Source organism: Zosterops lateralis, assembly GCF_965231275.1.
Source record: "Zosterops lateralis genome assembly, chromosome: 21".
Classification (NCBI taxonomy): Eukaryota; Metazoa; Chordata; class Aves; order Passeriformes; family Zosteropidae; genus Zosterops; species Zosterops lateralis.
In genome coordinates, this window is record NC_139781.1 from 1946779 (window position 1) to 1972879 (window position 26101).

At 38.9% G+C, this 26101-nt stretch overlaps 1 protein-coding gene across 1 annotated transcript in view; it reads right to left on the reverse strand.

The window, feature by feature from the left end:
* COL4A6 (collagen type IV alpha 6 chain) overlaps positions 1-26101 on the reverse strand; it is a 101563-nt gene that overhangs the window by 71066 nt on the left and 4396 nt on the right. The gene's annotated exons all lie outside the window — the stretch shown is intronic.

Below are 26101 nucleotides of genomic sequence, written 5' to 3' on the forward strand. Positions count from 1 at the left end.
AGCAACAGGGGTGGCTGTCAGGGACAGAATATTGGCTTGTCCTATACTAACTAGTCAGAGGAAAGGACAATCTGGCACAAAAGCAAATGTGTATAAGTTTCCATAAAACTTACATGTTTTTGGAAAATGTTCCTGTAGTAAGAGATTATTGCTGCTGGAACTTGTCATTAATAATGGAATTTATACACAGATGGGCTGGGCACATCCATTTTACACCAAAACAACATCTGTATCCTAAACTAATAGTTACAGATGCAGTATTTGTTTCTTCAGGTTATTAATATATTTAATATATTGAATTTCCAAAATCACTGGCACACATCAGCTGCAGACAGGGTGGAATCTGTCAAGAACCACTCTCAGGAGCAGCAGAAGTTAGCAAGGTATTGTGGCCCACAGGCATAAAGTTTACCCCTCTTTACCTATCAGTTCACTTACAATATCTACATTGAGGTTACTCTTTCCTTTTGGAGTGGGACAGATAAACCAACTCATCTGCTCTCACCTAAGCTTTCACTCTATTTTTTAAATAGACAATCTTCATCACATGTTACAGAAGGGCCAAAAGGCCCAAACAGCTGAAAGTCCATATAATTATAGAGTATCTAAATAAAAACATATGTAGTCATCTCCTGGAACTGCCAGAACACTACCTGTTATAGTGCCAACATGATTAATTCTTTAACCTTTATCTCTGCAGTCATTCTATTCCCTTGCACTTTGTGATCCTGAAAATAAGAGCTGGCTTGTATGTGGATGCATCTTCATTGATTTCCTTGGAGGTTTTGTCATTGACTGAAGCAAGAACAGAGTAAAGCCACTGCAAATAGCACAGTGAGACATCCCACTGTGTTTTAAGTCCTCTAGGAAAGATTTACTACATCAGCTCTGGAAAGTACCACTGCACGTAGCGTGTTCTTGGTTAATTAAATCACAAAAGAAACCAGGGAGGCACTTTGTGCTCCACCCACAAAATACTTCAAAGATTAGAATCGCAGAGAAATTGCTCTCCTTTAGGGGAAGAAGATGTGTGCTACTGTGTTTGAGTTGGTCCTTGCACAATGGGTCCTTGTTGTTAACTAATTTTTAGGCACCATAGTAGTAAACATAATTAAGAAAAAAATGTGGGGGTTTTTTTTTAAGTAAATGTCTTTGGAGCTTTTCCTTTATCCTCCATCCTATTTCTAGTGTACTATTTCTATCTTCAGGGAGTGGGACTTATCAAGTCACAACATGTCCCAGGAGCATACAACTGTCTACTCTTGGCTGTTAACAACTTTGCACTCTTGATTGATCATTTATCCTTTATGAGAAATGTAGAATACCACCAGGATATCAGTACCAATTACAAACACCTTGTGCTAACACAAATGTCAGTGATAAATCAATTCCTCTACGCCAAAAATGAAAAATAATGAAATACGCATATAGTACATCCTTAAAATTGTATGTACATCTGTGTTCACCTTCAACAAAGCAAACAAATTAAAAGCAATAGGAGTAGAATTCAGACATGTTGTTTGTCTGTAGCCCTACAACTCTGCAAAAGAAAAGTTGCATAAAAGGCCCATCCAAGCAGCAAATGCAGTCTAAATGCTCTTTGAAGTCCAAAGGCTTCCCATTTAGTCCCTAACAGAGGATAAATCAGTTGGCAATTAAGAATTCTCCAACACTATAAAATATCAGCATTACAAAGAGTAAGCAATAGGTGGAAAATCATAAAAGTAAATTATGTTAAAAAGCCAAGAGTATGCATTTGAGATACTATATCATCACGCAATCAGGCTTACATAACTAAGCATGGATTTACTAAAGTAATTCCCTTTTCTAGTAGAGCTGTAGAGAGTGAAGTGACTTTGATGAGCCTTCCTATCACACTGATGAAAATAACCATACGTTTCTAAACACAGCTTATCTATAAACACATTTATCTTAACATTCTCTACAAACACAGTGGTGGTCCTGCAAAGTATTTTTCAAACAAACTATCTCTGGGAAGAGACAGGGAGGGCAAAAATTTTATCTACTGGAAATACTACATTTCATGCATTTTTTTCATTCCATGAGGAACAAAGGTTAGGAAAAAAGAAAACCTGAAAAATTAGTCTTTTCAGGAGAAAATAAAATTAATGAGTTTGACATTGGAGAGAGAGATCTGGGCACACCTTCCACGTTCTGCAGCAAGGCCCAGGAGCTTGGGTTTCAGCAGCACGTGAGCCCAAAACCCTGCAGGCTCTGGCTGCTGACAGGGGAAAAAAAAAGGCAGGGAGAGACCAGGCAGGTTTTCTACAGAAAAAACTTCTTTCCCATCATTCATCTACACCAAGAGATTCTTTGGAGCCTTTCAAGCTTTACCCCCAGCAGTATTCCCAATGAAAGTCGCTTTTTCAAACCTATGGGAGCAAATAAAGCATCTGTCCATCAGTTGGAAGAGAACAAAAGCAAGTAACATCCCAAAATGCAGATACAAATGGTGGGGGTGAAGGGATGCAAGGAAAAGACAGAACAGCTTCAGATTAGGCAGAGAAGAGTAACAAGGACACAAGGCTAGGAATTCAAGACTTTTAGACAACAGAAATAAAACCCTCTCCAAATTCTGCCCAACCCGTGAAAACAGTTCTCCTTGCTCCCCGTTCTCCAGCTGAGAATGTCTGGGTTGCTTTGAGAGATGCAGGTCCTGCACATTCTCAGGAATTCCACTCTCACCTTACATTCTCACCACAGCTCTGAGGAGAATTCATCCCAAGACCTGAAAACTCAAAGAGGGGACCAAGAAAAATTCATAAAGAAACAATGAAAGTGTGCTTTTCTGCACTTCTGCTCTGTAGAGCAGTAATGGCACAGCCCCTGGAAGAGGTTCCTAGATCTGTCTCTGAGCTTGGCAGGACACATGTGCAGAACAAACACAGCATCACAATCCAGTTTTAGATGACCACTCAGGACTCTGAAGGTTCTGGTTTATCCAAGATGTCAAATCAACTTGCAACTTTATTGCCATAGAATTATCCCACTCCCATCACACCTAGATACAGCACATAACATGCACAACAGGACATTGTATTTACTATTACAGCTCTTGGCTCAGATGGGCTGCCCTTCTCATTTCACTGAGGCTTTGAAGCAACCTGTCCTTTCATGGTAAAACAACCCTTGGAGTGATTCAGCCAGTCCAGCCCTTCCCTGCAGGGCACAGCTGCTTTGCTTAAGGATTCCCCTGCAGGCAGCCCAGCAAGCACAGTGCACATTCACTGCAGAGCACACTGTGCAATCACTATAGAGCATATTGCATTCACTATAGAGCACATTGCACCCTCCCTACATGGTTCAGCCATGTGTCAGTTAGACAGCAACTCGAGAAACCAAAAAAGGCTGTGTTCTACCTGTTGGAGAAGACCCTGGCTTCTAGTGATAACTTCTTTTCCTAGTGACACTGATAAAGGAGAAGTGAGAAAATATAAACTGAGGTGAACAACTAGAAAAATGTCAAAGGAAATTTAAGCAGCTCCATTGTGTAGCCATGTATTTAATTTACTGTTAGGCCTATTTAATTTCAAGTAACACTTCTGAGCAGAGCGGATGTCTATTCATCAACTGTGGATCTTGCAAAGTTTTGCCAAGACAAAATGTACAATCTCCATTAGGGATAATCTTACCTGTCTGGAGTGGGAAAAGACAAAAAGCCTTTATAACATTTATCTAGATTAAACAGATCAGAGGAGGTATAGTTTGATGCAGTATTTTGACAGGATAAGAGTATGTTTGCTGAGGAATAGGTACTGATTAAATATGAGACAAAGTGTGCCCCAAACACTTCTCCCAGGAAACCAAAAAAGGACAAAGAATAGAACTGGCAGAGTAAATGTATTATTTTATTTACAAATATCCTATTTTATTTTTAAGTGTGTTCCTAGGCTACTAAGCAAAGTATGAACTTTAAAATGATATATTAGAAAACACAGAACCAAATGTCTCAGTTAGTACTGCATAAGGGAAGGAAAATCTGAGACAAAAGGAAAGTATTCTTAGCAGCAGCTAAAAAAACTGAAAATGTGTCTTTGGAGACATCATTATCACAACTCCTCAATCTGAAAATAATGCAAACATTAATTTAATCTTCTAATTTCCTTTTTTCCCCTCTATGTAAGCAAAACTTTTTTTACATTTTTTGTTTTCAGTTATTACTTTATATGTTGGGGGACAGAAAACAAGGCTTTTGTTTTCAGACTGTCTTACAGATAGGAAAAGGCATACAATTAGCATATGCAACATCAACATTCAGATGACCAGCTTGTAACAGAACCTGACATGAAATTTGAAGAAATATTTTTTTCAGTCTTTATTAAACCATGCAAAGGAAAATCTGTCATCAGAAAGACTAAAACTATCTACAAAATTAGATTGTGGAGTCTGATGCAATTTAGAACAGAAATGCCTACTTATTATAATCTTCAGAACTCTTTTATGCCAAAGGCATAGATCTTTATCAATAGGTGTGTGTGCCCTTGCAAGCAACTGTTTGAAATGGTGACTTGTTAAAATCTTTAACCCTCTAATCCCCTTTTACCACTGTCCAACCTAAAGCCATACTGCCTGGAGTTATCATTTGGGAGATGACAAAAAGCAACTCAGGAAGTAAAAGTAGCTAAAACGAAGCCTTAACCAATTAACATTTAAAAATGGACAAGGCTAAACAGTGATTTAATTCTGGGAGTCCAAGCAAGTATGTTTACAGAAGTTAGTTTGTAAAATAATAAAGTTGTCCTGTAAGAGTACATTCATTCTGCTTAAGGCATCACCTTGCTCTGTCTTCCCTGAAACCCACTAGAGATAATGATGGACAGATGTCACCTAAACAGAGAAACCAATACAGTGGAGATAAAAATCACAACATTTCACTGAAATCAACATCTCATGACCGGTTTGTATAAATCCTCTCAAGCAGTTCCTCAGGATTGACTCCACTGTTGTGCAGTTAGAATTGCTCAGACATGGAGGACTCAGAGGGTAGAGCTTTTCATTTAAGAACCAGCTGCCACTATAATCAAAATAAGTTTTATTTAAAAAATAAAAAAATAAAATGAATTACTGCTCAGAATGGATACAGTTGAAACTATACCATCAAATAATTCATTTGAAGCTTCCAATATGTCCTAAATTTTGCTTTGGGTTAATTTATTTCTTAGCTGTCAGGCATAGTGTGATAAGGGATGACCTACAATACACATACAGCACCCAGCCAGGAGATTAAAAATTGCTGTGCACGCAATGTAGAAAACACACTACTAGAAAATTCTTAGTAATTTAATATCCAACCTTGAACATTATCACTGAGAACAGCAAACCCAACAATTCATGAAACGAAGATTAGTGCTAAAATTTACGGTCTCACTGAGCAACATGCTAGCTATGCACAGCTGTCCCTCCTGAGAAAAAAACACCCACGCTATTTCAAACAACTTGTTTCAAGGACTTTGCCAATTTAAGCAGTTTCTTTCTATTTTTTTGGCCACATGCATAATAATAGCATGACAAATATAAGTAAAAAGTCTAATGGAAGAACAAACAATTCTTCTCTATACTGGGTATTCATATCTCCTGTGTGTTTTTGTAGAGTTTGTCTTATTGTGCTTTCACTTGCACACTATTTAGTTCAAATTGTACTGTAATAAGAACAGACTACTCCATTTTTTTCTTAATTGGTGAACTGGATTCTAACTTTTACACTAGCTCCTGTTGAAAAATACCATGGTTTGTGACACGAAACAACAGATGTTCTTAAAATAACAGACTCAGATATTTCCAACTGCTATCACTCACAAGGAAATGCCAGGCAGAGAAAGGAACTGTTCTTATTGGCACTGGGCCCACCAGGGATCTGCCCTACAAAGTGCTGAGCACCCTGAGATTCAGTGAGATGAGAGCACACTCAGCAAATCAAGGACTCCCTCAGAACCAACAGAAAATACTTCTAACACAGTACTGATGAAAAATCACTATTCTACCAAGTGCCAAATGCACCTGCGCCCTGACAGGTGTTAACAGCATTTAGAAACTAGGAGTTAACAGCATTTCTGGTTAGCTGCCCTCCCTCTTTCAACCAAGGCTTACCCCAGAACTTTATTTTTACACCTTTTATTTCTTCATCTGGTTAATCAAACAGGTTCTTTACTGGCGTTTAGTCTGACCAAGTCCACTCACAAATTACCTGTGTTAATTTGCTGAAAAAAGCTGTGCAGATTACCAGCAAATATAATTCAGGAAGAAAGACACGCTGGTTCCATGGTAACATGAAAGTCAATGAGCCCACCTTGAGACCTGGAAACAATGAGCCCTTTCAGGGTAGGGAGCAGAGGGGAGGCACCGTGTCTTATTGAGATGTTGGGTCCTTTCAGATTGTTTGCCAGTGAGACTTTTTTCTTAAGGAGAAAAGGCACACTGTAAATTTGCCTTGCACAAGTTCATTTGATTTTGGAGCCTGTTACCAAGACTGTTGAATTCTCCTTGACCAAGCCTGCCCCAAAAAGCAGCAGCACAGATCACAATGAGAGCCAACCCCCTGGCAGCCCTGTGGCTTTGTTCAGGGATACACATTTGTAATATGACATGCTGAAGAATTCTGATCCTACAGCCACCACGGGAAAAAAAAAAATAAAAAAAAGGAATGACCTACAGGATAATATTATACCCTAAAGAAGAAAATTTGGAGAGCATTTTAGAAAAAATCAGCAAATTTAGCACAAAAAAAGAAAACCTATCCATCTGAACTGATAGAAAATGTACAGACCTGCTCTGAACTTCCCAAAGTCACCTCTGCTCTATTTAATCATCAGAACAGGCTTAGAAATATTTACATGCCTTGCAACTTAGGAGAATATTTCAAGATTCCCATTGCACAGCCCTTTGAAGGGTTAAACTAGGGAGCAACACAGAGTTTAGATCTGGACAAGGGATAACTTAAATTTTAGTGTTTGCGTGTTCAAAATTACTGAAAATGCAGGAGTGGAAAGAAATATATATATATTTATACCTTGAACTGTTCAGCAAGACTGAGTTATTCAGGTAACTTCAGGTTAAATAATTTGCTTTTTACAAGATGATTTTACTCATCATCTCTCAACAGATGTGACTCCCAGAGCTGCAAGATTATAACAGCCATGTACCTGGAGATGGGCCTGGCCATTACCTTGGGGTTATAATTACAGACCACATCTACCTCCCCTGCATGTTGAGCAGACCAGGTGTGTTCTGCCAATGAACACACTTCAGTTAAACTCCCCAGTCTGCTTTCCTCCCTAGCTGCTTTTTTACTTCAGCTTTGGAGGGCTCCAGAGATAGTAAATGCAGAGGTATTCCAGTGACTGGAAACCTGGTATCATCTAAAATAACAATAAAAAAGCCTAAATGTACCTTGAACTATTCTTTCCACCTTTCACCAACCAAACATCAATATGAACTGCTATAATTCTTCCTTCCTCTATCTGAAATTTAAGTAACAAAGGTCAGAGAAAAGATTTTGAAAGGATGTAACAGATTTTAGAAGATTAGTTAGAAGAGTGTTTAAACAGCTATGAAACTTTTTTTGAAGAAATGGCACATACACTTAGGCTTGTCTCAGCCTGATGCAACTAGAAATGGGTGCTGCATTACTCCTTAAACACACAGGGACAAGGGACAAAACACATCTGCTGTGACAACGGTCAGAGTATTTTCACTGACATGATTCTAGCTGACTTAGTTCCTTCACTCTGCTCAGCTGATAAAAGTTTGAATACATTTTTAGTACCTAGATAGGCCAGTTAGAGCTCAGTTTGGCAACTTTTACTCATACAATCATCCTTAGTCTCACATTAATTCCTCTAGACTGCAGGCTGCTGCACCAAATCTCATTTCCACTCACACAGATTCCTCTCCCTATCTTGTCGCTCCCCATTCCCACCTCCTCAGAGGCAGCAAAGTGTGAGCCTGTGGTACCAGAGGGTCAGAAGAGCACTTTTCTGTCAGAAAAATAAACTGATCTGCCTCACCACCTAATCAACTGATGCAGCAAAAGGGAGGCAGGAAACCACAATCAGGACATAGGGTAGCTCACACTTAGATCGGATTAAGTGCAATGTCAGACTGCACTTCATAGAAGATAGGGGATACAAGGTTTGAATTTAAGTATTCAATTGTATTTACTTCTCTCACTTTGATGGGCTCAGGTCCTCATGGGATTAGTCTTTTTCTTTGCTGGGTGCAGTGGCATGAGGGGCAAAGAATCTGACTTCACTAAAGATTTGCAAGTACTTGTGAATTCTGGATTCAGAGAGGTCAATGGAAACTCCTGACAGACTCCAACAGAGGCGAGATTGAGCTTGTTACCAAAATGTCCTTCTCAAGCAGATTCAGATGCCATTTTATCTGGTGACTGAATATTGGCTGCATCTCAAGGGAGTATTTTGTACTGTGTGCCCAAACTTGAGTTGATATTTAGACAAAGTACCTCATGCATGGACCAGAAATTGTAGTGTGTATATATATATATATATATATATATATGTACACAAAACTATAGATACAAAACTACCAAAACATTTTCCAGACAGCCCACACTTTAAAGTTATGTATAGGAACCAGCCATGAAGAAGATTTGACTACTGTTTCAAGAGTACCTTCATGTTTACCAGCACCAAGAGAGGATCTATGGATTTTAAAGACAGAACTCCACAAATACAGTCTATTATAGGAAAGAAGTAGTCTACATACTCAGCTCCATGCTTCCTTTTTACCTCTTATTAGTGACCACAAAACAAAAATTATTTGCCATCTCTTGCATTTGTTACGCTGCTGCTCCCTGACACTTAGAATTTCCTCACAGTCATCTCCTGCCAAAGCACAGGCAAGATCCACAGCTACTCAGCTCTCAATATTGGGAGGTTTAGACCCTACTCAGGGTTACTTTCTTCCCATACTGTAAGAGATTTCATGTTTCTTTTCAATCCATACCAAAAGCCATGCAGGGAAGGGAGCAGTGGGTGTACCTGACACATGAAATGACTGCATGAACATGCCAAGGAAGGAGCTCCGGGGCAGCAATTACACTCCAGTCTAGTGGTCTCACAAAACTGAACTGTGGTGTGGAGGGACTGCTGATGCTTTTCTTTCCTACATAGAATTTTAATATAAAGACTACATATGGTAGAGGAATGTATTTCCCAGCAATGCATTAGCTGCTAGGCCATCAGAGTCACCATTATAAGACAGTAAATAATTATATTGAGATTGATAAACTTCCTTGCCTCAGCTGTTGGAAGCTAAGCCAAGACTAAACACATTTGTACAGGACTAGTAAACTTTCACCATTTGAATAGCTTTCCTGTTATTGTCAAGTCCATAAGCAAATAATCCTTCTGACTGACCATATGGCAGAGGACAGCAGCCCAGAGAGGCAGCAGTATGAGAAAGGAATTCCACATGTCAGTACAGTTTTGTAGGGGCCTCTCACAAAGCAAGGAACAGCCAGTCCTCGTAATGAAAGTTCCAAAAATGTCATTTTAAGAACAAAGTGCCCTGGCCTATAGTCCTGCTTAACACCCTCTCTTTATAAGCAGATGTTTAAAGGTCACATTATGTCCCTTTATAAACTAAATCACAATAGTAATGTTCCTTCATTTCACAACTACATTTGCGAAGCCAACGCTTTAGCACTCTACTGGATCTTAACCTGCTTGTGGATCTTTTAGATTCTGGTTGCAGTCTGGAAGACTTGAGTGCACTGGATAAAGGATATTTAAACAAACTGGACATACCTAAGTTCATAAAACGTAAAAGTGTGCCCATGAGTACTGAGGGAGCCAGCTGATGTTGCATGGCTACTCTTGATTATCTCTGAAAAGTCACGGTGACCAGATGTTCCTAAGGTCTGGGAGAAAGCAAATCTCACTCTTATCTTCAAGAAAGGCATGAAGGAGGATCTGGGGAACTACAAGGCACTCAGCCTCCTCTCAGTCCCTGGGATGCCAATAGAGAAAATTCTTCCAAAAACCTATTCCAAATATGTGAAGAGCAAGAACATAATCAGAAACAGTCAGTGCAGATTTGTAAAGGGAAAATGATGCCTAATTATCCTGATGGCCTTCTAGGATGAGATGTCAGGCTTGATGGATGAGAGGAGTTGTTGTTTACCCTGACCCTGAGTGAGGTGCTCAACAGTACCTCAAGATCCTCATAGAGAAACTAATAAAGCACAGGTTAGACAAGTGGACAGAGAGATGCACTGAGAACTAGCTCAACTGCTGGGTGCAGCTGACACTTTAAAAATAAATTGAATGAAGTTTCACTCTTTTTTTTATATGACATGTGAATGAAGTTGCCATGATTGAAGAAGCTCAGTGTCATAAAGGATGACTTTTATTTAAATGGTTACAACTTTAGGAGGACCTACCTGATCCAGTCCAGCCCCAGCTGGGATAAAGGTATAGAATATGTGACAGCCAACTCTGGTGTCTTTCTTTCTGACCTAGCCTGAGATTTCAGTGCATTGTCATCTGAAGGCTAGCAAATAATTTGCTGAAGCATCACCAGAAATGCATCTCTCCACAGTTTTGCAATTATGCTGCACTGTTTTATAGCTTTAGTTTTAGTTTTTATAGTTTTAGCACTGTCCAAATCCTTTGCCTGCATTAAAAGCTCTACCTACTGCACAAATATTTTAGGTAAGTAATTAACCTAGCTGGATTCTTTTCCTCTCCTCTGCAAATGATGTTTCTAATGGTTGATTTTAGAATGGCTACAGAAATGATATTGCAGAAATCAGAGGCTGTCAGTGTGAAATCAACATGCAAATGCAGCAAAAAACTTAAGGACAACGTTAGTGTCAAGCACAGTCAAATGTTTAAAACTTGGTTTCCTGGCAAAATGTTTTTTCACACACAGCATCTGCTAATACTTAGAGCTTAAAGTATGCTGGAAATACTGTATACTTCATCAGTGTTAGCCCACAGCTTTTCATCACCTTTATCACTATTCCCATTGACAGCTGCAGGGTGAAATACAGAGGGACATTAGCAAAATTAGTAATGGTCTCACAACCAAAACTAACTTTTTTAAGTCCAGCTTGGCACTTCCACTCTGACACGAGGTTGTTACTCTTACAGTAGATCATCTTCAAAGACTTCTTTTATGTCAGCCATGTGAAGCAAAATAATGCTTTCAGAAAACAGGAACTGATGAGATGTAAACAATGACGAGAACACATCTGATAACAAATCTAAAGAGACCACACTACAGAAATTTACATTCATTCACAGATTGAGGTTATTCACTTTCCTCCCACCCACATTCTGATTAGGCCAATTTTGCCTTCATTTGAACATATATATTTTCTGTCCTTAAACAAATATGTGGTGTCATTGTTAGGGCAAAGTAAACAGAATCCTGTCAGGGATATCTGTTAGAATTGCTCTTTGTTTCTTCAGTTTGGAATTTGAACAGCATGTTTAAAGAAGACAGCTCCAGGAGAGTTTTACAAACACTGACATTTTAAACAGTGAAGACTGTTTACCTGAAGACCCCAGGGCCTCTTAAATCATAAAATCTTTCCACTCAGCTCAATGGGCTATGGGAACAACTGGACATCCACCTACCTTGAATGGAACAGAAGAAATCACGTAGTTGAAGGTAGAAGCACAAGAATATGGGGAAATGCTGAAGTATTCTTGACCATGATTGAAAGATTGCATACCAACAGTTGAAATGTGCTGGTTTTGGATCTTTTTAACACAATAAAAGCCACCTTGATTTTTTTTAATACAGTTCCTTTGAACTGAAAATAGTATCTCTCGTAATCACACTCACAAACATTGCTAGCCCAGGATCCCACTTCTCTGATACTCTTGAATTCATTGTCCTTTGAACATTCTTTCTGAACATTCTTCTTTACACATGAAATAAAATATAGGGAGCAAAATTTGTCAATACCAACACCAAGTGTCAATGCCTGTCATAAATCAATGCATTTAGAGCTACTCACCACATACACATTTCACTTTGATTTCACTGGGAGAGCTCTAGAATCTCACTGGCCAAACACTTGCACACAACCTTGTCTGGATATTGTATGTTCCTCCCAATATTCAGGTTGTTCTCAGAAACTACTTTTTCAAAAACTCAAGAGAGTCAGGGAAGGCAAGGGCGACACAGTTCAGCTGGCTTCCTTATTTCTGTCTCTGATAAAAATATATATATTTGCATGAAGTCTTGGATCCAAGTTCACAACCAATGCCAAGCAGGGACTTTGAAGCCAACACAACCAAGAGCACATGTGGCTCATTTTCCTAATTCAGCCTCATGTTTGTTTTGAGTTGTTTGACACTCACACGTTCAGAACAGAATATTAAAAATTATTTAGTGCATCCTCACATATCTTGGCACTGTACATTGCAGCACTGACATTGGCCAGCATAGAGCAAAAAAGAATGGTCACCTTTTTTTGTACAGGACCACAGTTCTACCCATTACAAAACACTTCACCATGATGTAATGGGTCATTTAAATCTACACAAGGCCAAACAACCTCTCAGTATTATTTATCTGAGCAACTCCCCAGAGTTACTATACATAAGCCCCTTTAAATTTAGTAACTACGAGCAGAGACAAATTTATCTCTTAACAGATCTAAATAACAGTGAATGTATGAGTCTGGCATTAGTACAGATCAGCAAAACCCCAAAATAGACTAAGAGGGAGTCACCTCATAGCCTCGACACTGTGAACTACCCCTCCCTGCTTCCCTGCTCAGTAAAAACTGTTAGGATGGTGCATACAGAACACAAAGAATGTTCCATTTTTCACATACCTAATATCTAAAATGTTAAAACATGTACTCATTTCTCATGTGGCTTGAATCAGAATTTTGACTAGAGGAGGCACATTTCTTCAGTCATTCTGTACAACCTTCACCATCAGCCTATGGCTCATATATGTTTGACTGCATTCATAAGATCTAATTGAATATAAAACTATCAGCTTCAATCATTTTGTATTCAGAGGTATTTTTCAAAAGCTGCTGTTCCCTTTTTTTCACATTCCTCTTAAAAGGTCAGAATGAAAAGGAAGGAAATCATTCATACTTAAAAGGAAAAAAAATGCACCTAGTTTGGAAAAAGAAACATGATCTTGTCAGATTCCTTGGAGTGCAAAGGTAGCCTACATTGTCTAAGGCATTTTCATGTCAGATTAGACATATATGAGCTGTGTGAATAATTGTACTTTGACAGCAACAGTACTGTCTTCTTAATGGACCTATTAAAAATGGAAGTGTTCAAATCACCTTCTGCTTTTAGTACTTTGATTCCAAAAATAAGAGCAGAAGTACCCACATAAATTTTAAGAAGAAAAGAAAAATTGTACAGGACTAAAAAGAGCTCAATATTGGCAATAATATTTTCATAACATCCAAGTGTCAAGGTTTTAACATATGCTGGACTGGCCTGAGTGTGAATCCTAATTTTCTCATTGGATTTTTCCCTTCTTCAGGAAGAACTCTTGCTGCTGGGAGGAGATAGACAAGACTTCTGACCCCTGCTCCTGCACTTGCTTAAAAGGGAGGGCAAAGGTCACACAGAAGGAAAAGGGTTTTAAGCTTTCAGTGGAAGGGCTGGAATTTAGCTGGAGGGAGGGAAAAGAGACAGGAAAGAAAAAAAATTCAGTCTCCTCACAGCTCTTCTACAAATGCTGAGTTATATGAAACTCATTTGCAAGGCTTTAAGGATTAAAGTTCTTGCTGAAATACTGTACTGGCACTTGTAGTAAAAATAAATAAAAGAGCTCTTCCATTCCCATAAACAGCTATTGCACCTCTCTAGTTAGCCCAGCTCCCAAGTTCATCCACTCTCAGCTGCCAAAAGTGCTGTACAGTTTTCACTGCATTCCCCAGACTTTCTTTTGACTTTAAGATCTTCAGTCAAGTTCATCTTTTATCATTCCTCCTCCAGGATAAGTAGATTCATCTCCCTAAGAGATGACTCTGCTGCTCCCTATTTTCCCCTATTTTATCCCCTGCTCTAGTTTGCAACTATTGCTGAACTTCAATAGTTCTTTAAAAAAGGAACAGAAGATGCCCAGTTAGAGATGCAGGATCAGAAAACATTTCCTAGGGCTTGTCCAAAGAAGAGGACAGGAGTGAAAGGTCCCTTTTTCTCCTTCTGGTGTGAGTTTCCACTAAGTATTCACTGCACTCACAGTGTGCAGGAGCTGCAGTTCAATATCCTGTCATGCAGCAGGTGGTAGGATGACTCTTCACAGACTCAGTACTGGCCCACAATATCAGTAGCTTTTTTCTAGTCCCACTCACCACTAAAGAGGAGAGAGACAACAAACTGCTTTTGGCAGCCCTCCAAGCCCCATTAACAAAGATGCGCAGCATATGGAATTTAAGCTGCCCCTTCAAAATAGCAGACAAAAAGAAAGTTCCTTCTTATTCAATTGGAAGATATGTGCTAAATTTCTGTATTTATAAAGAATTGTGGTGGCTTAAAACATGAACCAGCTGTTTGGAGGCTCAGTAAGGGGAATATGGTTGCTGTTCACTCCCATTTTGAACACTAGCTTGTGCCCAAAATTTCAGGGGCTCCAAGGCTTAAATTTCTGGCCACACAACATATAAGAAAGAAAGTTCAGAAGAAAAGATCAATTTTCTTTATAAACAATGGTAGTTGATCAAAGCCAGCACAACATTAACAAATATAACACAGTAAAATTATTTAATGTGTCTGAAACATGCCTGGTCATGTATTTTACATGTATCTAGATAGCTAGAAAAATACATAAAGCAAAAACAATGCTGCATAGTTCTTGTTTTTTCACAGTCAAATTACTGTATTAAAGAAATGCTATATATTTGCCCATTCACAAACGGCATTGGTTTGATCCTCTTGCTAGCATGTAATGTAATATAATCATTATTGAACCTAAGAGGTGAGGGAAATTTGTGCATTTAGTAATAATTAAACTGCTGATATTCCTCTCTGACTACAAGTTGGGAGAATTTCACAAAGTATTGTTCAATATTGTGACACAAGAGCATGACACCTTCACTTGGACTGAAGAAGGAACATTGTTGTTTATACATTTTTCTTACAAGGCCAACAAATACAGAGATTTGCAAAACATCCCAGAAGGAAGCCTACTGAAGAAAACTTCACTAAACACTTAATTTCTTGCAGATGATCTAGTATTTGATTGCTTTCTTAATGGTTAGAAAAGAAAAAGAGAAGGGGAAAAAACGGCGAAAAAAAAAAAAAGGCTCACTAATAATGAAATCTCTCCTTGAAATTATAGGCAGCAAGCTGGCTTTTAATTAATTCTGGCCCAAAAACTACTTCTGAATTCACAACTGATCACAAATCGTTATTTTAAACACTGACCATTAAGTTATTCTTGAGGGACAGATCCAATATTGTTAAAATATCTTAGAGAAATGAGTTTAGATGTATTTTGACTTTGTTATGACAATAGTGACCATAACCCTTGCCTTGAAATGAAGGAGTGTGTGTATCTCACAGGAAAGTTGCAACCTTTTGCACCTAACCCCATCTCAAAAATCCCAATCTCAGCATTACTGTGTTATCATAAGAAGCTCCATCAGAAACATAAGTGATAGAACAGACAGGGCTGGGAATTAGCAGGAAGCATTTGTATCTCAGACCATCCTGAGCTATCAGGGGCTCTGATGACTATAGACTTTCTTTCAGATGAGATAAAAACCAGAGGTCCAAGCATCTGGTGGCCATTAGGAAGCTAAGTGATATTGGAGCTATTGAATCCTGGTCATGTTCCAAGACAAATAAGTTTATTCAGCCTTCCAAAAAAATTCCTTGCTGTTTCAGAGAAAATCATATAGTCTCCTAGCCACCCAAAGGTGCTGTGCAATGTTTATTGGTGTGCTACAAAACAAACCACTAATGCTGCAGGAACACACTGCACTCCACTATGACAAAACACTCGTTTAATCTGTTTTATTTCTTGTCTGACAATGGCTATATTAGGTTTTGTTACCAGCAGAAGTCCCCTGAACCCCCATTCTGCAGAGGGACGGAATGTGGACAGGCTGCACACCCTGCAGTGGGACCCACAGAAATAGTTTACATGGATTAAATCCTTTAGAGCTGCTGGAGTATCATTGCAAGGAGAGAATAGGTGCCCAGCTGTGCTGTGTCCCATCCCTCTGTAGATCTCTCATGTACACCCACATGCCAATTTACAACACTTTGCACACTATGAAAAACAATCTTTGTGTCAGAGGTGAGCACTGACATTCCTTCTGTCAGTCAGTCTGACCTTGGTGCTCACAAAATTACCCCTCTTACCACCCTCCTTTGGTCATAAAAGGACTCAGGTTATTAATAGTTGTTCTCCAAGTCATGCCTGGGTTAAATGGATAAATTAGCTCCAAAACTAGATTGGCTAAATATCCTCTTCTTCATTCTTCTTCCAGAGATAAAAAGTGTCAGTGAGAGGTACTGAATAACTAATTTGGATACGATGTCAAATTCACCCTGAAAACTCTTTCCACCTGCTGTTACTGTTCTTTGAGATTCCCAGGAGGTCAAAACTAAGCAATAGCTGTATATAAACATACACCCACATGGATTTTTACTTGAATCAAGTATAATAGCTTTGGATCCTCTAATGTTAGTCTGACCCAAGGATTACAACCCTGATTAATTTCTGTACTTGTAAGAGGAGTGTGTAATGTTCTCAGAGTGAAAAGCAAAGTTCTCAGAGATGCCTTTTCTGGCTGGGGCAGATTTTCCCTCAGTAAATGAAATAATTTGATGTTTTCTAGAAGACTAATGTTTCTGTTGTTGGAAGGAACAGAAAAGAATGATCCTTTTGGATGGCTGACCATTGACTCAAAAGATTTATGATCTGAGCTATCACATCAACAATCAACTTAACAATAAAATCCTGTTGCAGAAAGGTTCCTTTTTTTATGGTCCCTATTTACACAGCATAAAGCACAGCTGTGCTCTGAGCTCACCAACCTGCCACAAGACTGAGAAAGAACAGTCTTGGGAGCAATGACAATTGTTTCCAAGACTTTCCACAGCCAGATGATTATCAACACCTTCCTACCACAGTAAGTGATTTTAAATTAAAATCAGTTTTGAAACTCCACTTCTATACCATGAATATTTAGCTCAGGTATTCTCTAGGTTTTTAGAGACAGATCCTTAACCAGATCCAGTATCAGAGGAAGCTGTGTGTACACAGTTTCTTAAACAGCAGCAGCACGATTCTACAGTTGGTGTGATGAGACTGCCCCTTGCTGAGCAATATTTTCCCAGGATTTCTTTAGGTTTCACACGCATCCGGCAGGTTGGAAATCTTTTGAAGTAGGGATTGGATTTCAACTCTGATTTTTCATGTATGAGAGCACACTAGGGTCAGATGTGGTGACCTGAGTTCACAGGTGGGAGCATTACAAACTTAGATCAACATGTGAGAAAGTTCACAGCTTCACAAAGTTGGGAGTTTCAGAGAAAAAAGTATTCCATGTGCACATGGAGGTACTTTAAGCTCACAGACCTTTTAACAAAGGTGATATAAGTTCTATCTGAAGAGTATTTTTGAAAAGTAAAATCTGAATGAGACTGCATGCTCTGGGCTTCTGATAAGTGCTAGATTTCCCTCCTCTAACCACAAGAAAAACAATTCACAGCTATCTATACTCCCACATTCATCACACAGACAAACCTGCTGTGACAGGCACAAGGCCTACACTTGCCGTGGGAGAAATAGTATCAGAGCTAAAAATTCAGCTGTGAACTGATGCAAACATTGAGCTCCTCACCTCCCCCCCATGAGAGACAAACAGCAAGTTCACCCTGCAGAGCAGGGGCTGCACATTGTACACCCTGACACCCCGCAGGCTCCTTTGTGCTACGGAATACATTAATAAGGGCAAAAGGTTCTTTTCCAGCAAAGTTTGTAAATTAAATTCTATAGAAAACCAAACAAAAGGTTACATGAGTGTTCCTTTATCTACAAGCAGGAAGCTCAAAAGAAAATACTTCATTTCGGATTTTGCCAAGGTGTCCTAACAATGGCAGCTTATATACCACAGGTACTCTGCAAATAAGGCTAAATTAATTAATATCAAGTTTCAGCCATATGTATGACCTGAGAAAGGTTTCAAATTAGTTTTTTCACTAAATGAATTTCAGCCAAGACCTTTGATAAAAAACAGCATGGAAAGAGTAACTGAAGGAAAGAACACACTCTATTTGATTACTTTGAAAGCACACAGGCTTGTAGATTGGCACAAAGGGGAAATAAAGAATGAATTAAGACGTTACCCAATTTATTGAGTTAGATAAGTTATCTTAAGATATAAGTTGTCCAACTTATTGGTATTTAACCCAGCTACAGAAATCTTCCCTGCCTCACACTGAAGAACACATCTTGTGCCTGTAAATTCAGCACCAAGTCAGACACTGACCTGCCCAAAGGCTGCAGCAGAGGCTCGCTGAGGACACTCAGCACCAGCTGCCCTCCATCCTCCCTGCACACACGTGCACCCACACAGGCCAGGAACAGCCTCCTGCTAGGAAATGGCAACAGCAAACAAGATTCCTGGCACCTGGCAGCCTTCCCTGCTGGAGTTTCTCACTCCATTTAACAGCTTTTCTCCTCCCACTCCAGCTCATCCAAAGACACAGCAATTAAACACATTGTTTAGAAAAGGTTCAATCAATTACTGTCTTTTAAAAACTGAACTTTGTTCTGAACACTTAACTGTGTCCAGTGTGCATCAAACATGATATAACCAAGGCAGCAGATCCTGCAGGCCAGAGAGTATGATTTATATTTTTCTTTCCTGCTGTCTAACTCAGACCTTTCTAAACAGATCTCCATCCAGCTTGTCAGATATCCTGCCTCAAACAGGTCCAGGTGCCAATTGCTTCCTACAAAGATGAAGGAAACCACATAGTTGACAAGTCTGAGATAATCCAGTCTCAGGAAAACCATCTCCTGATTTCCTCTTCTGATTTCCTCAGCAGTGCTTAAGTCAAACATTCAGATGTTACATGACAGGTCCCTACAGGCAAGCACCTGACCTGAAAGCTGTGGGAGAAACCCTGATACTTTAAAGACAATTTTGTTTTCTCCTAGTTTCCTCAAATACGTTTTAGGGATAGAAACTGATATTTTATTTTATATATTTAAAAAATAGCATGTGCTACTGTTAAAACAATAGCTTTCTAAAGCTAGTAGAGTTAAGACATTAAATCCTTGGTGCTTTTAAACTCAACCCTCTTGTTGGGGAAACTTCAAGGAAAAAACGTGGCATCACCTGTATCCCTGTGCAAAATACTATATTATTTTACGTTTTTATTTACATTATGCCTTTATAATTTGAACAAAATAAAGTAACACTAACTTTGTTCTGTTTCTTTACACAGATGCTGTTTGTTTGGTACAGTCTAATATTTAAAGCAATACTAACTTCTAGCCAGCCTCATGGCACCCGAATGGAATATATGTAAAGAAAAGAACAAGATTTAGGTAAAATCTTCAGTTTTGTGAAATTAAAACTGAAATTCAAACCTGCATTCAGATCAGTTTTTACAAAATAGATATTTTTTTATATTATTATCATAATTCTCGATTCATATATATTAGAAGAGCTAGTAGATTAGTTATGGAAATCAAGAAAGAAAAATACTTGCATCACCTTAGGAACTCAAGGAAAGCACAAACAAGCACTCATTTAACTCCCCACTAAATCTGCTTCTGTATCACCAACAGTTATCTGCCTTGAGGCATAGCTTCCCCCCTCTGAGAGCAGCTCCCTCTAGCACAATGCCTTGAAAGAAAAGAAAAATACACGCAATTTTTGATAAACAGGCATACAAACCACTGGGAGCAGTATGAATATTATACAGATATCTACAAACATGGTATGGAGCATTTAAGAAAGCACCACAAAGCCATTCATCAAGCTATATTGATAATAGAACCTAGGATTCTTTATGTCATAACCAAGTCCTCGTGTTTAATCTACAAAACACTAGCTTCCTGTCCTAACCATAAAATGTCTGATAGAAGTCAATATCCTGCTACAGCCTCTTGATATCATCACACAGGAATTAGTGATTTCAGGCTTATCAAGAGCAGAGGCTGCAGTGGTTATAAACTGAGCAAGCACTGTAAATTTCACAACTCTGTCAAGTAATTGAATGAATTGTGGTGGTTTCATCTTACAGAGATAATCTGGTTCCAAAGAGAATTTGAATTCCTTTCCCATAGTAGTTTTATGATGAACTCAATGGAAGCAGTTCAGAGCTTCTGTGCAACTTTTTCGAGATAGGAGTTGATACTGGTGCTGCTTTGATACAGTGTGAGGTAACAGCTAAATAATCAGGTTTAAGATGCCACTGACATTCCATATACAAGGAAAATCAGGATTACTCATGCCAGACACTAAACAAAATTCCAGAAGAAAGTGAGGCCCCCAGTGACACACCATGTAAAGTGCAGACCAAATTCTCAGTGACCTCAACTGAACACAGTAGCCAGAGCACACCTGACAGCAGAGTAAGAGCTTTTCAATCTTTACCTTTCTCACAATCCCATTCACAGCTTCTAAGGGTCTTAACAAAACACTTCCACTGCCTATCTAGAAAAGCATCCACCCTCTGAAAATGAAAAAAAAACCTCACGACATTCTTCACAGAGACTAATCCTGCTTTTCACTCTTTAAAACAAAACCCTGCAGATAAGGAAGTGGTGTAAATCTGAGATCTGTGAGCTGCTGGGTTGCAGAAAGGCCCCTCTAAACAAGTATTTCGTGGAGCTAGTCTGTACCTGTGTCTCACTGCACATTCCTCTGGCAAAGGAATTCAGGCCTGAAACCTGGTACCCCTCTGCCCTCCTCTGAGTGAGTTCATGATACCGGAATGAAGAGGAGGGAAGTAAGTTTCTCACTGGAATTTCTTTAATGGAAATTTTTAGAACACATCTTGATGAAACAGATGTTGGAAGTATTTTGCCTGGTTGTTCATAAAGAATACTTGTTATTATATGGTAAACATACAACTACTTCAGGAAAACTTATCTCTGGTAAATTTAGTGTTATGATATAATCCAAATAAAATCTTTAGCCAATATCACTGCACAAAGATGCCTGGGCTTACAGTCTTCTGTGCAGAGAAAACTGTAAAACAATAATTCAAAATGCAGACAGTAACTTAGTAAAAAATAAAAACTTCAACTGAACAACAACAACCACAAAAAAAAAAAAAAAAAAAAAAAAAAAAAAAAAAAAACCTTAAAGCTGTCTTTTCATACCATTTATTTATTTCTATCCAAAATACTTGGTAAACACTTTGGTTTATGATTCATAAAGTATCCTTGAATGGAGTCGAAAATTTAGAGTAGCACTGGAGATCCAATATAAATATTAATTAATTCTATTCTATCACTGACAGACTGTACTTAAGATTCACTAGCTTTATTTTAATCCTTGCTCCTCCTCTCTGAAAGACGTGCAGAACTTGGCTGGATAGCACAAACCTGAAAGATAAAAATCATGCAGATTCTCTGGAAACTTCACAGTCTCACGCTTGCCTATAGAAGAAAGTGCAATTGAATGGAGAGTCTTTAAGTAGCCATAATTAGTGTTTACAGTGTTGTGCCTTATTGGTTAGAGGTTCAAGTTTTCAAGATCTCCAAAGGCAGATTGTACACGTCCCCTCATTTAGAGAGGAGCCTTAGGGCATACAAAGCACACGGTGCAACAGTTCAAAGAAGCAAAACTCGATGCATGACTGGAGGCAAAGCTTTCTTCACACATCCAGGACAGTAACCCCAGTGCTCGGCCTGGCCCAGTGCAGGGATATCCGAAAATCGCTCCGGGGTGAAAGACAACACAGCACCGCAATCACTCATTGTGTGCTTTAAAGCAAAAACTGCAACTTGTTTCTTTGTATTACATAAGGAAACAGTGTGAAATGAATTAAATAAACCCAAGAGAAGGGTCGAAACAGATCAAATGCTGCTCTAACTTCAACAGGCACGTTCATTTCAGGATTCAACCCATCCTGCAACTCTGCACAATGGAGGGTCTGCAAAGACATTTTACATTCAAAGGAAAAAGTGTCTTGCCACATTAAAAGATGTTCTGACCCAGCCCGCTGTTCGTACAGTCTCAGAAGGGCAGTTTTGGCAGAACCTCCCGGGTGATTTTGCACAGACCACTCGAGGTATGGGAGCCCCTCAGCTCCCGGAGACTCTGCTGAAGGCTCCCAACACTCCACAGCCCCGGGGCCGATACATTCACATGGAAATTGCTCCACTAAGAGATACAGGTCAAACCACAGCTTGGAGCTCACTCTAATTATCTAGGCAGATTCTGGTTTAATCCTAACAAGATTATGCATTCACAGAGATTAGGGTTGTTAAAAGTACCACAGAGCAAACCATATAATCACCACATTGAAGAGACCATTAACTATTCAGTTTATGGTCACCAACTCATTTAACTTTAAAACCTCTGTGGTATTCAAAGAAATTTTCTGTGGTAAAAGTAGGCTAAGGATCTGACATTTACTATGGTGACAAGAGCACGTTTGTTGCAGGAGTGGTTTGAAAGCTTCTTCTATTCATCACCATAATAACATATTTTCTCTACATTTTTCTTACATCTTACATCTTTTCGAGTCACAGCAAAAAGCCAAGCACCATACGTAGAAAGAGATTTCACAAGCTGTTTCCCGTTAAAGCCAAAACTTTATTAGGCTAAAAATGCACTACTCTTCCTTCATAAAAATAATCACAAAGTTTACAAGAAGAGACAGCTGTTAAAAAATGGTGTTTCTGATGAGAACAAATAGAAAACTTCTGCAGAACAGCAAGCAATGTGTTTGTGTCACACCTATTTCCCTGGCAGAGCAAAAAGCATACGCATTTCAAAAGTACCCCAGAAACAAGGCACCTTACTTTTGCCACACAGGGTTTACTAAAAAAACTTCAGTCATCCCACCAGACCAAGCACAGCACACTTCTATCATTTCTGGTAATAAAGGCTCAGCATTTTCTATGCAAAACGTTGTATACAATGTGCAGTGCCAACCTCACCTTCCAGCCAAATCCACACTTCAGACAGGCTGCATTTTGTGGAGAGGGCATTTACTGAGATACATTCATCTTACAGATAATGTTCCAGCTCTTCAACCCCTCACACGCACTTTGGTAATAGTCTAAAACTTCACAAGGAAGGTTGAAGCTGAGAGCCTACAGGCTCCTTTTATGGAAAAGTCTGAAGACTACTATAAATTCTTAATTTTCCAAGCTTGCTTTTTGCTCCTGCAGGCTATGTTCTTCCAGTTGAGTTACACCCTGCTTTGTGGATAGCTTTAATCATCAAAGTACAATACAATGATTCACCTTCCTATTGTTTTGATGTGTTTCCACTACAGTAGTAGCAATAATTCCAAGTTGCTTTTAAAAATAAATTAAATATATATATTTTACAGAGCAAGTGATATCTGCACAATACTACACAGGAAAAGTTTTATATAAGCAGAACTATTACAACTTAAAAATGGACCAGATCCTCTTTGGGAAAGTCAAGCCATTATTCAGTGTCACTTAATCTGTTTAACTTTGTTACAGTAATGATATGCATTTATATATGCATATAAGACAAAGCACTGACTTGTCACTATTTAGAGCTTTAAAGTGATGCTGCTAGCAAAAAATAGAGTTGGTAACATTTAATTTGTGGAGATTTGAAGAAGCACAGGAGCATTCATAAGTCCATTTCTTGCTTAACTGCACTTTTAACTGCACTTTCATTTTCCTCTCCTCTGATTTTTAGGTCAAAACCAACCCCTTCAAACAGTGCTAGAAATTAATTTATGCACTTGGCTTTTGGCTTACTCTGTACTAACACTTTATCTTAATCTCTAGAAAGCTGCAGGATCTATCTACCAGCAGAAAAAAAAAAACGCTAAGGAAACAGTTTATGTTGCTGTTGCTACCTTGTTTCAAGCCATCCTCTTTCAATGGAAATAGAAAAATGACAATTACACAAAACTGAAGAAAATTAAATTTTAGTTTCATATCTTACTGTGATGTATTGCCTTTTTTAGCTAGTTCCCAATTAGTCCAGCTACAACACCTAGATGACAATTAGATTTGACCTAGGGTCTTGCCAAATGCTTGTGCCAAACATGGAATAGTTTGTTCCTACACTAACGGGGAAAGCAACCAGCATGAGGTGCAAACCTCTTAAAGAGATTTGTGCAACAAAGATTCCCGGGAAACAGGCACTGACACGTCCTCACTGCTGCTGGGAGTGAGGCATCAGAGCAAGCAGTGCAGGATTTACAGCAGTGATACTGGCAGCCTCCCTGGCTGTTAAAGCACAAAGGAGAGACAGAGAGGCACAGGAGCTTGTGAGCACGTTGAGGCAAGGGCTGGAGGCTGTGTGAGGTACAGCAGATTCCAGTCAAATAGGAGAAAATAGAGCAGTGAGGGAACGAGGCAAACTCAGAATACAGCAGTTATTGATATCTCAGTGGACTGAAACAAATAAGACCAATCTGGTTCACAGAGTTGATTCTCTCAGTGTTAAGGTAACCAAGTGAGCAGAGACTGTGCAAACTGAATGGTGCTGGTTTAGTGGCTCCAAGAGGTTGACACAACCAAAGCTAATCAAAATTCTGCAGAAACAACAAGAAGGGAAGCAGAGACCAGAGGGATGTTTACAGCTCTGTATTCATTTGGGTATGAGCAGCATCAGAAGGCCAGCAAAGTCACCTCTGACCAGCAAGAACTGTTAAAAAATGAGGAAAAGAAGCCAAGGAAGAAGCAGATCCATGGAAAAATTCCCTTGACTTGGTATTTTTGTTTCCTCTTTGTGTTTCTTCAGACCTGAGAGAAGAGGAAACTACTCTGAAAAGATGAATTTAAGTAGTAGATTATTGTCAACAACTTTCTAAAGTAGAAAGTTAAACACAGCTCCTGGAAGCTGCAGCAACACCACTTCCATATAAATCACACCACCCGAGAAGGGGAAGTCATAAGGAAAGACTCAAGGCAGGCTGAACTGCAGGAAGTCTGTGTAAAAAGCACAGGAACAAATTATTTGCTTTCCTCATGTATTTTCAGATTTATTGCCTACACTTCTAAATTTTTATTTTTGCAGGGTACAGGTAATAAGAACTACATGATTCTGCTCTAAATGCTCTTTCTGTTCAAACATGTAAATGGAAATAAGTATGTAAAGCTCAATCAGGGTTTATGGCTTTTCCAGGAGAGTGAGAGCCTTTTTGGGTTACATGAGTATCTAGAAAAAAAAAAAAAAAAAAAAAAAAAACAACCAACCACCCAAAGAAATTAAGGTCATAATTATCAGTACCTGATCTCCCTTCCCACTGATCTTTCTCCAATAATAGTCAACACTGCAGTCACTATCAACCCTGCATTTTACAGGTACTCTCTAACAAGCAATTCAGCCTCCTTCTAATCCCTTTTGAAACACTGACTGACCTTGCTAGAACAATCCTTTCCACAGCTAACAAGAGAAAAGCTTTCATTTTATTTTTCCACAATAATAGTCCTTATTTTGAGACTTGATTTTCAGAGAGCTTGAAAATAATCTATCAATGAAATCTTTAAAAAATCTTATTTTTAGTTCTTAGTCATTATTATAACATTTAAGCTGAGATACAGGCATTACCAAACCCCACTCATGAAGGGGAGATTCTCTACAGCAAAGATGGACAAAGGGGGAGTAGCCCCAGCATGAAATGTTCTGCCCCCTTTAGGGACACCAGCATAACTATAGTAGTTATTAAGTCAAGGGAACACAGTGGCTGGTGCCAATGGCTGCCCAAAAAAAGGAAATAAAATGCTTCTTCAGGTCACACAGTGCCTCTCACACCACAGCCTTAAATGGATAATGTTATCACAAAAGCTCTTTAGAATACACATTACATTACTTCATTTCATAGCTGCTGTAACCTGACATGGGATCCGAGTGCCAGATAAAATGCCACCTGCTCAATTTTCTTCAGCACACAGAAAATATTCAGCAAATCAGCAATTACTT